The sequence below is a fragment of the Desmodus rotundus genome, chromosome 4 (assembly GCF_022682495.2).
Source record: "Desmodus rotundus isolate HL8 chromosome 4, HLdesRot8A.1, whole genome shotgun sequence".
In the NCBI taxonomy this organism is placed as follows: domain Eukaryota; kingdom Metazoa; phylum Chordata; class Mammalia; order Chiroptera; family Phyllostomidae; genus Desmodus; species Desmodus rotundus.
In genome coordinates this window covers 37,799,892-37,812,312 of record NC_071390.1, presented here as the reverse complement: position 1 = coordinate 37,812,312, position 12,421 = coordinate 37,799,892, and the positions used below count along the sequence as shown (strand labels likewise).

General features: G+C 37.0%; 1 protein-coding gene across 5 annotated transcripts in view; it reads left to right on the top strand.

The window, feature by feature from the left end:
- The window catches only part of RHOBTB1 (Rho related BTB domain containing 1), a 99,308-nt gene that overhangs the window by 40,102 nt on the left and 46,785 nt on the right, over positions 1-12,421 (top strand). For 4 of the 5 annotated variants that reach the window (XM_053923247.2, XM_045196147.3, XM_045196146.3 and 1 more), the window contains exon 2: positions 520-570. The exons of the other annotated variant lie outside the window; for it this stretch is intronic. The gene's annotated coding sequence lies outside the window, so the exon portion shown is untranslated. The remainder of the gene's footprint in view (positions 1-519; positions 571-12,421) is intronic. 5 annotated transcript variants of the gene reach the window in all.

The window sequence follows — 12,421 nt, the reverse complement described above, 5'->3', positions numbered from 1 at the left end:
GTAAATTTCAAGTACAAAAGGCTGTGTGTCACCAAGGGGTAGAAATAGAAACACAGGGAGTTTGATGTCATTGGCTCAATTGCACCACTTATTGACTATTCAAATATAATTTAATAGAAAAAAAACAGAATCATTTGGACTTTAGCTTGTGATAATATTGTCTAAAAATGTTATTTTGGAGAAATAGCTTGTCCGCTTCTATGACTTCTATATTATAAAATGCCTATTAGGTTTTCCTCATTCCTATCCTTGGGTTTGTGGCCAAATGCTTTTTTTGTAATATCCCTAAATGTGACAGAAATATATTTTCACAAATGCTACCAAATGTTTTAACCTGGCTATTTCAGGATGTATTTGACCCAAAGAAATGCTACTCCAACATTGGCACCTAACAAAAGTAAAGCAGATTCTACCCTGTGGGGGAGGGGATGAAAACAAGGTATGCTGAAAATGTTCGTGGCTCCCGGTGTGTTCCTGGCAAGCAGTACGATTTATAAAGTATTTCTCTCTCTCATGTAGGTAAGTCCGGCTGTGAGCGGAGTGTTCTGTTGTTCCCTTCCAGCAAGCCAGGTTAGTGTCTTTGTACAAACCCGTGACCACAGGTTAAATCTTGTCACTAATTCTGAGCGTGCATTTTCGAACAGGTTTCTTAGTCAACTCGTCTTACAACAATTTGTCTTTGTCATATTTTAATAGAATAATTTATGAACATCATAAGTTCAATGATTATTGAATTATTCTATTTACTCTGTGAGTAAAATGGTACTGAAATGGACCTTAAGTCAGTTTGTTCTTTATAAGACTATTTTTGGGGGGCAAGACGGCTGAATAGCTTAAAAGACCAGAGATCTGGGTGCTTGATAATTGAGGTTTTACTTCCATCCTAATCTTAACACTCTAGAGCTAGAAGAAACTTGATGTGATAATAGTTGACATTTTTGAGCATGAATCAAAGTTCAGGTAATTCGCTGCATTCTTTACATTTATGTCCTCATTCTGCATCTAAAAAAATTCCTTTGATGTGAGATTATTATCTTGATTCCCAAACAACAGATGACGAACTTCCAGTTCAAAGATGTTAGAAAATATGTTCAGTTCCTAGTTCTAGAAAGTGGAAGAAATAGAATTTTTTTTTTAAGTTCTATCGTACTCTAAAACCCGGAGTCTCTAGTTGAAAAGTTCTTCTCCAATAGGGAAACTGGGGCCAAGAAAGGTTAAGTGACTTACCTAATGTATCTTGGTAATTAGAGTTTATATCATAACTGTTTTCACAAAGAATAAATAAGTAAATGTCATTTTCTAAAGTAAAACAGTGAAATAATAAGTATTCATGTCTACTTTCTGGCATGGGACTGACAAAGATTGAAGAGTGTTTTTGTCATGAGATCTTTGATCTTAAGGGATCTTACAAATAGATTTAAAAGGCAAGATTGCAAACATTCATGTATGAACAAATTAGAGAATAAATCAAGATCATATATATCAAAAGGCTGAATGGGAAGTCAGTGGTACATTTATGACAAGTTCAGCATTTTCCACTCTGTGGAATTACTTTGTCATTGGAAAAAATATTCCAGTACATTTTTTGTCTGGATAGATGATAAATGGGTGAGAGTTTAGGAAAAGACAGAATGTAGAATTTCAACCAAATGGAGAGATTTTGCAGTCATCTAGAACCACTAAATTACAGTACAGCATCTCAAACTCAAAGGTGTTATTGCTTCAAAAACATTGTAACAAAATTGTGAGCTGTTTGAATCTGCATAGCATCTTTGAGAAAGCATTACAATTTGGCATGTTGCTTAAAAGTACTGTGTTCTTTTTGGAACCTCAATTTGTCTGAAATGTGCCATGTAATAGATTTGGATACATAATAGATAAATCCCAACCAAAGTCCTGAAAATGGTCAATATTTAAAAAATTAAATAAGGCATTTTCGGTTTTTGCCTAGGTTGGTAGTCTTCTCTTCTTCCTTTTCCCTACTTTTTATAGAATAATTTGTAACAGTTATTTATCTTTCTTAGGGAGTATTATATAAAGGACTAGTAAAAAAATGGGAAAAATTACTAAAGAAAACCTTAATATGTCATCTTTTTTTTAATGTACTGATACTATCAACTCAGCCTAATAGCCCTAAAAGCTTAATTAGTTAAGATATACTTTTAAGCATTTAAGGGGCGGTTATAAGCTACCCTATAACACCTTTTTCCTGTAAAAGTTGTTATATAGCTTATCATTACAAAATAGCACTATACTGGGAAGTTGTTATAGAGTGTATTATTACAAAACAGCGCCGTTATCCTGGGAAGATCCCATTACAGGTTGGGACCTCAGCATCTACTGATAGTTGATCATAAATATATCAGTATAACCACTATAAACCTATAATGACTTAAAGAGTAAAATTATACTCTGAATCGTATAGTGCTAGCACCAAAAGAGATCTTAGACTTTGTGTGATAACTTTAATGCTAACTTAATTAGCAATCAATGTTCTTTTTTTTTTTGAACTTCAGAAAGTTTTAGTTTATATGCTTAACTCATCTCAAAACATGACTGGAAATATTTGAAATTTTACTATGTTTTTGCTCAGGAAATTTACCTGTATAAAACAGAAGAATTTTTTTTTAATCTTTCTGTTCATCTTCATTTTAGAAAATGGGCAGTTCAATCTCATTAGTATCACGTGGGCTTCATGTAATAGGACTGGTTCAAAGAATTCAGGTGCTCTGAATCTGGTTCTTACACTCCTCTTTCTTTCTCCACCCAAGCTTTGACCAGCCTCACAACACCAAAAGGAAGCTTAGAGAAAGAAGAAAAACTAAGTCACAAAAAGTAGTGTAGAAAGGGACAGGAAGTGGCAGCGTGTGTGAGTACCAGAAAGGGCGAGGGGAGGGGCATAAGGAGTCACTCAAATGGACGGCATGTGTGTGGATTAGTTATTTAAGTGTCATCATCAGAATTGTTTGGCTTTTTATTATATAAGCAAAGTGACTCACCACCCCCTTTTCCTAGAAGCTTTTGTTCCTGTGCACATAGGGCAGAAATTGGGCAACGGGCAAGGCAGGCACTGCAGTGAAATGTGGGTATGACAGCCACTCTTTCCAAACGTCCAAGGAAACTCTGGGCTTCCGGTGCTTTGGCAAGGTTTTACCCACGAAGGGCGAGTTAAGAAGTGTTTGAAAAGAAAGAGAGATGCCATTATGTCTGGAAGAAGCAATTACATTTCCCCCTTCGGCATCTGAGTGTACTTACTGCACAGACACTGTTCCTGACAAGCTCCCAGTTCTAATGAGGTTACCATCTCAGGTTCCACCTCTCTGGAGAAATTTCCCTTGAACTGATACCCAACCATAGTTCCAACTCCTAACTACCACTGGAAAATCAAAAACCAGCACTTGTGCTACTAGAAGCCAGACACTTTCACTACATGGCAGCTGATGTTCATTACCGATTTCAATTTTACAGAAGCAAACTGGGGAACTCAGATATGTTAAGTCAAAGAGCTAATAGGAGGTAGAACTTGAGTTTTCACCCAGATCTAAGAACTTGTATATATGGTCATTTTAAAGGAATACCTAGAAATAAAAACAACACTTTAAACCATTTTATTCCAGGTTTTTCCTGCAGATGGTAGAGTATAGGAGTTACATAATTATTTTTATGTTTTTTTTTTAAGTTTAATGTAATTTGAACCATAATAACAGGAGGCTTGCCTCAACAAATTTATAAACTCTTTGGGTCATTTCTAATATATTTTGATGGAAGTCTCTATCTTAAACAGTTGAGTTATGGGGGGTTGACTCGTGGATCCAGAAAAGTTCTTAAGGTACTCAGTCCAACCTCATGTACATGAAGAATAACTGCCACCTAGAGAAGAGTTAGAACTTACCCACTCTCATAGTCAATAAGTGACACATCTGGAGTGGAACCCAGGCTTCCAAGTGCCAGCCCAGGGCTCAATTCTATTACATAATACTGGCAGAAAAATGCCAAGTCGTCTACACCCTCCAACTTAGCCAAAATTACAACCATCAAGTATGTAACACATCTGAAACCTAAGGTACATCCAGCAGTGGGTGACAAGAGGATCTGGCAATGTAAAGACATGTTGGGTACCAAGAGAACCTCACTTATCTTCATTGGCACTGATACAGAACAATCCTTTCCTCTTATTCAAAACCTAACAGCCCCATAACTCTGATCCCTGCCAAGCTTTGTTGAGCAATTTGTTTTAATCAAGTAAGGAACTCTTTAACTTTGTCTGTAGAGCTCCAGATTTTTATTAACTATGTCACAACCTCATTTTTCTAATCTGTAAAATAGGGACAGTATCACCCCACCCAGGGGATTATGCAGATGCTATGAAATCACGCATGTGGAGCACATGGTAGGAGTTCAATAAGGGTTAGTTCTCAGCCATCCTGGATTATTTCAGGGAAAAATGTTATAACACATCAGAGCAGTTCCACCTTTTTACCCCTAAATGTACTGGAATCATTTGAAATCTGATATCACAATGGATGGTTTTAGTAGCTTTTCTTTTTGGGTGATAACAGGCATGATGTTCTTTCTGGTACCAGTGGCCCAATCACAATTACATTTGATTTGTTTTCTTCATATAGGATTGCCAAAATTTACTTGAGTTATTTCACTGTTCCAGTTTCTGCTGCAACTAATACCAAGCCCTTCTTGGAGATTTGTGGCTCTCATTTCCTTCCAGACACTATTTAAGTATCTAACATGTTTTCCTCATAGACCTTTGCATCTCAAAGCAGCTATAATATTTTCACCCAAATAACTAAGAAATTATTCCCAGAGAATGTTATTGCCAGTAGAACATTTTTGCTTTCAATTTCAAAATATGTGACACTTTCCTCCCATCATTTCAATTAACTCTAGCATTGAGTATTTTCTGTGTGCTGGCCCTGGCTTTACTTTTTGTCCTGTGTGGCTGACTGATACATTGATAGGAAAAGCATAAGCACTACAATTTCCCCCTTCACCTCAGCACTTGATAACTACCCGGGCCTAAATGGCATCTCTGGGAAGCATTTCATCACACTCATCTCCCCAGCTGCCACACGCTGCCATGCGGCTCTGGCGGCCCTGCTTTGACTTCTCCGAGCCGAGCCTTTGGCAACACGTCCTATTCATCATGTTCATGGAGGAAAGCTACTGTTGTGATTTTTTTTTCTTCCTTGTACTGTTTTTCCTCTTTAAATTAATAATCTGAGTGACCTAGAATAGCCTTTATTTTCCTAGTGGTACAGTTGCCCTTTCAATGTTTGACAAATGTATGTTGCAAGATGCAGGTCCTTTTCTTCAGGGTTAGGGGTAGCAATTATGGATGTTCCCCAAGTGTTGTGAGGTGGCTAAACTGGTTTTAGATGCTTAAAGATCACTAATCGCTAGATTGTCCCTAACCTTATTACTAATCTCAAATTGGTTATATAAGTTTCAGCTCATAGCACAGAGGGTTTTTTTAAAGAATTTTTTATTTATTTATTTTAGACAGAAGGGAAGGGAGGGCGGGAGAGAAACACCAATGTGTGGTTGCCTCTCTCGTGCCTCCTACTAGGGACCTGGTCCACAACCCAGGCATGTGCCCTGAGTAGGAATCGAACTGGAAACCCTTTGGATCACAGGCTGGGGCTCAATCGACTGAGCCACACCAGCCAGGGCCCAAGCAGTTTATTTTTAAAGTAGGGCTTCTCAAACTTTAATGTGCATTACAAATCACCTGGGCATCTTGATAAAATGCAGATTCTGATTCAGGAGTTCGGGATGAAACCTGAGATTATGCCATTTCCCACAAACTTCCCATGGAGGCCAGTGCTGCTGGTCTGAGAATCGCATTTTGAGTAGAAAGGTTCTAAAGTACAGTCGTTACTATACCTTATGCTAAAATTCATGCATTAAAATTAAACTCCCACCTTATTTTGTTTGCTTGTTTCTTAAATCATCATAGAGAGTCATGGAATCTTAAATATGGGAGGAATGTAGACAGAGGTGAGCTGGTAAACCAACCAGCTCTCTGGAAAAAAATGCATTTATGTGCTTACATAAGTTGATCATAAATTTTACTGACATACAGAATGTGTGTAGCATATAATTTACAAACAGTAACAAAATATACAATACTCTTTATTGTAAGTTCCATAGAGCCCATTGGGTTTCACAGAATGTTGTTGCTTTCTGCAGAACTCTTTTATCCAAAGCCTACCTATGATACAATTGACAAAGAGGTGTAACTCTCATATAAACGTTGGCTGATAGTTTTCTTTCTGTTAGTAAGACAAAGGTGAAACAACAAAGTCACGTGTCAGAACTGTGTACATCCATTAAAAATACGAATGACTTCTTTACTGAACCAGGCGATAGTTTTTAAATACTGTAAGGATATTTCCTTAAATGTGCTATTCACAGTGTAGCAGCTACACATAGAACACTTTTAATTTTAATCTACATTATTAACAGTTTTTAGTCATTTTCTTAAGACAATCAACAGATCATTAAAGCTTTTGTGCAGTGGTCGCTAACTTCTGTGGTGTAAAGACTCCCCCATAGCCAATTCCAAGCTATCGTTAAGACAGAGCATAGAGTTCCAAAGCAATGGGGCAGTAACACACCACTATACAGTATTTTCACCACACAGATAAAATTGGCATAAATAACCTCAAAAATACAGACAACAGTAAAATGTAGCAAAATAAATAGAAGAAGATGAGTTTTGAGTATTTAGGACCTCTCTTTTAGTATAATTTATTTAATGAAAACTTTAATTTTTAATACTGACCCTATTTTAACAGACTTGCAAAAATCCTAAAATCTTAAAAACTGGCACTCACGGGCTAATAGGGACTGGCTCCAGCACATGACTAGGTGTACATTTTCTGTTCCAGTGACTCTCGACCTTTGCTACACTTCGGAATACCCCAGGAAATATGTCACCTACAGTGTCAGTCAGTCTGCGGTAGGGCCCAGGAATCGGAATATAACATATTTCATTGGTATGTATCTTACTTAAAGAAAACTACACAAATCATAAGTATATTACTTCAAGGTTTGTCACAATCTGCACATACCCACATAACCAGCACGTGCACACAGAAACAGAACATCACCACCCAGAGGCCTTCTGAAACCCCCGTTCTGTCACTACCCAACCTGGTAACCACTATCTTGATTCCTAATGCCATCAATTAGCTTTGCCCGATTTTGAGCTTTTACAGAAACAAAATCTCTTTTGTGCCAGGCTTTTCCCCCTCAATGTTGTGTTTGTGTTATGACGCAGTAGTGCCTGCGTTTTTAGTGCTGTGTGATATTTCGTTCTGTAAATAGACCTCAGCCTTGGCTTGCCTTCTCTGCACTCCTCCTCTCATTTATTCCTCATATAGTATGACCAGGGCCATTGATTCTTTCATGTGGCAATGAGCTTTTAGTACCATAAGCCATGAAGCTGTGCTTCCTTTCAGTACAGAATATTCTCCTGGCTCTTTTCATATACGTTCACCAACTCCCCCTTCATCGAGACATCTGTTCTCGTGTGCTCTAAACGGGAATGAGATTTGGCCTTACCTCAATAGTGTGGAGAAATAATAGACATGATAGAGATGTAGCCAAGGCTAAATTTGGCAGCAGATCATTCAGGCTCCTAGAAAGAGGCTTCAAGGAAGGGAAATTGTTTCCCTTTGTATGCATTAAACAAAAACTAACAATGAACCCCTAGATATTTTAGATTCTAATATTTTTTTTAAATCTGTTTATTTGAAGTAGACCAGGGACTCTTTTCTGAAACAGAACTGAAATCTCTCAAAGTCTGACGACTTGATCTGAAAAGATTAGAGAAGGACATTTTCCTGTTGTGTTGTTCCTACCCCTGTGTTCTGCGATGTTCTTGCTGCTCTGTTCTAGGTGGAGTGGCTATGTGGTTTTCTTGTTTGGGCTTATTGAGGTGATAGATTCTTCTTTGCTATAAGTCAAGGGAGCTGAATGACCCTGAGCTCCAAAATGATGTTGCTGACGAGTGGGATGTCTGCTCAGAATTGAGAGTTTCCAGGAACAGCAGGACTGTTTCCTGTGATATGAAAGGCGCTTCACATAAAGCTCTCAAGGTATGCAGAGAGAAGGTCAAGAGTAGACATTATTCCATATAATAAAAGGAGAATATTCTAGTCTTGGGTTTCCCTACTTTCTCACCCTCCCTTTTTTGTAAAACTCATTGTTATAAAAGAACCCAAGTCCACGATAGAAAAGATGGGATGTGTAGATAAGAAAAAATCAATTATAAGAGTAGATAAGAAAAAACATAAAATCCATTAGAAGAGCAGTTGGCATTTATATTTTAATGTATCTCTATACCAAATGTTTCTGTGTATATTTAGGCACATAATATTTAAGGAATGATGCTATCCTATAAATATTTTTGTAATCTTTTTTCTTTAAAGATTTCCCATGAATATCTAACTATAACAATAAATGTACTACTATAACACATTTCGGGTGGCTATATACTCTCTTTTTATATGGATATTTATTGTTGTTGTTGTTTTAACCAATCCCCTGTAGTTGTATTTCTGAAATTGTTTCCAGTATTTTATTTCCAAAAGCAGTGATATGATGGACATCCATTTAATGGAACCTTTTTGTATATCCTAATTATTTTTCCAGGAGTGAAATCTTATAACTGGTGAAAGTTATGGACATTTTAAAGTCTTCTGAGTGCCAGTTACACTCCTAAATAATGGTATCACCTTCTGTTCCCACAAATAGTGCCCCATCCTGCTTTTTAAAAATGTACAATCTTTCATGTAATAACTTCCACCAAGAGTTGGAAGAAAAAGGAACATGTCCTGAAAACACTAGCGAGAATCTATATATTGATGTTAGGCAGTAACCTTAAATAAAATATGAGATTTTAAGCAGTCTGGGTTTTGTCCACCAGCACTTTTGCAAATGATGTGCTAACTTTGCTAGGAAATTCTAGGGGGAACAAAACAGTTTTCTTCATTAGCTTCAATCAGAGCATAACGTAATCCTAACTGTCATATTACAGTCTCATAAATGATTAAATGCAGTTGTGTGATTGTCATCATATCTGAAGGTTTCACAGCAAGTGGTCTCTCTGGTAGTACAAAAGCTGGCCCAGTGACATCTTTAGAGAATGCTTTCAATGAACAAGTTGCCACAGAACCCTATAGAGACTTTTCTTCATAAGGATGGATTTTTAAGCACGTCTTGTCTACAGATTTGATTTTAACTTGTTCATACAAACACAACTTTGACTGTTTAAAAGCTTGACCAATATTTTAATTATTAATTCTTGACAAAGCTTCCTGATTCAGTCCTTAGCAAAGGCTGACCCACATGAGGACTACAAGCCCTCCAAATCTGGTGTGTAGGGTCTTTTGTTGTTATTTTAACTTTAAAAAATTATTGAAGTATAACATACATAGCAAAATATATAAAGATCACAAATGGACAGTTCGATGAATTTTTGCAAGCAAAACTACCTATGTAACCAGCACTTAGATCAAGAACACCACAAGCATTCTGCTTCTCTTCACCACCCCATGGCACTCTCAGTGTGTTTGAAATGCTTTATATTTTATGTTCAGGGTAAATCATTCATTTATAGAATTTGATTTTTCACTGAGCCCTTACTTTGTATGAGCTAGCTGTAGTCAGCTTTGCTCGGGTTACCTTCCTTATAACTGAAGATATGTAGAATCTGCCTTAACAAGTAAAGATTACAACATAAATTTGTGCACTGAGTATATATCAATATGTGTTTTTGATTTGCAGGTACACAAATACTATACACATACAGTATGTATACAAACAGGTTAGGGATTTCTTTCTTCTTAATGAGTGTAAAATTGAATTAAACTACATTGATCCAAGCTTAAAATATCTTATTTGATTTTCACAGAATAGATCATGTGCTATGTTTCCAAATGGTGTCTTAAAATTACCCATTTTAGTACTAAAAGTATTGACTTTGAACACAAATTTTTCATCTTCTTTTTGAGATAGAATTGTTCATATGTGTCCTGGGTGTCCATACCGGTCTCTATATCATTTGCTTTTGTCTAATACTCAGTAAGATATCTTTAGTTAACAGTCTGAGTCAGGAAAAAAACAGGTCTTACAGGCTCATGATGCTTTATAAGTATATGGTTTTGAAAAATAATTTATGCATCATCAAAAACCATGTATTATTATCAAATTGTATCAGAGTACCCTTAGTAGAATTAACAATCAATGGTTATATTTACATACTCATTACTTTTGTAAGAGATAAAATATTTTCCCATTATAGAAGTAATATGTGTAAAAATATTATTCAATGATAAAAAGTAATGAAGTACTAATACATACTGCAACACAGATGAACTTGAAAACATACTAAGTAAAGACAGACACCAAAGGCTACACATTATATGATTCTACTTATAAGAAATGTCTAGAATAGGCAAATCCATAGAGATAGAAAGTAAACGAGTGACTTCCAGAGCTGAGAAGAAGGGGAATGAGCATGGCTGCTAGTGAGCACAAGGCTTCCTTTTGAGATGATGAAAATGTTCTAGAATTTGACAGTGAGAATGGTTTTACAATTTTGTGAATACAGTAAAACATCCTGAATCATACACTTTAAAAGGGGTGAGTTGTATGGCATGTGAATTACATCTCAGTTTGCCAAGAAAAGGTAAAATATTTTTGCAGCCAAAAATTTGGAAACCAGAAGAAAGTAGAAAAATTGCAACAAGTTAGAGTCCCATTATTCGGCAACAGTCACTCTCGTCTGCTTAGTATCTCCCTTCCATTTTGTTCTCCATGTATCGTTGTTGCAGAAGGGAAAGGTTGGTGTTGCTTCTCTTTAGATGACAGAGATGCCAATTATTAAATTATAAGTATTCACATATTAATGCTCACCCATTTCCCCTCTACCCAGAAAAGGGTGGGTCCCAAGGAAAATCCATTTAGTTGGCAGAGGGGAATAAAGGACAGAAATGCAATTAAGGGAAGAGAGAGCAATGGCTGGACTGTAAGAGGGGAAGAAGAAGCACCTGAAGGGAAAAGATCTGGGTTCTTCCTGAGAGGCAGAGAGACAGATTTGAGCAGTTGCTATGAGACGTGGAACTCTTTTTTAAGAGTTTTGCTGCAACATGCCTGATATATTATGTAAACCACATTTGAGATATGTCACTGTGCCTAGGTGGTACTTCAACTGAAAGACTGAGGAAGAGGTCCCAATTTTATCTGAGTTACACATATTTGTTTATTTTATGTAGTTTTCATCAATTACATTTCAGATTACTATCCTGCACTTTCCCTCTCGTAGCATAATATTAGCATTTCTCTGTGTTATTGCAAGCACAATGTAAACATAATATTAAATCATGACAATCTTAATAGATAAGACAAATTGAGCCTTGTCTCGATGGCAGGCACAGTGATTAAAATACTTTACAAGCATTATCTACTTTAATCTTCACAACAACCCATTGTGAGAGGTAATTATCCCCAGTTTAAAAATAAGGAAATAGAGGCTTAGAGAAATTAAGTAGTTTGCCTACTTATAGCCTCATCTGCTATTAGTTTATATACTTGCATTATCTTATTTTGCGCGATCAAGTACATGGATCAGATTATTTTTTTTTAATTTTTCTTCTGCTGTTTCTTATAGCATATCTACTTCAGTAGACATTTCCTCTGTATTTTTATCTTATTGCTTGTCCTTTTCTATGTGTCAGGGTTTTTAATAGACCGTATGTTGAGTGGTCTTATTTATTCAATTCACATTTAAAAAAAAATTCATGCTGACAAAAGATCAAAGTATATTCCAAATGCTTGGATAACCTGAGGCTCTGTCAGAGGCCAAGGTAGGGCTCCATAGTGACCTAGGAACCAGCCCAGTTCCGGAGTGCACAAGCAAAGCTATTCAGGGGGGTACAGTTTGAGAGAACTTTTGAAGGTGAGATAAGGACAACGATGAGTAATTTCACCACTGAAGATGTACCAGTGTTCAGTCTTAGAAGTTGCACGCCCTCGCCCCACTCCCTGTCACATTAATATCACAAGATCAGTCACTCCCATTGCAAAGTCAAAGCTGAAATGGCATGGTTGAACAGGCTGGAAGAAGCAAAAACAGAGTCTCTTCCATGTTCAGTGCTGTCTGTCTGGTCCATTCTAAGCAAGGGACAATCGCTGGGGCTGCTCCTTGCCCATGGCAGCATGCCGGTTTCCTAATGGCTCTTCAGTGGCTCCACAATCTACCCTTTCCACCCTTGTCCCATGTCAGGCAGCTACCATTATTGCATATTACGGGCATCTATCCCGAAGGGTATCCTGCTTACTGCCCAGGCAAACCCTGTTCCCTGTGGAAATGGGCTGTCTCCTGGTCTTCAGTGACTTT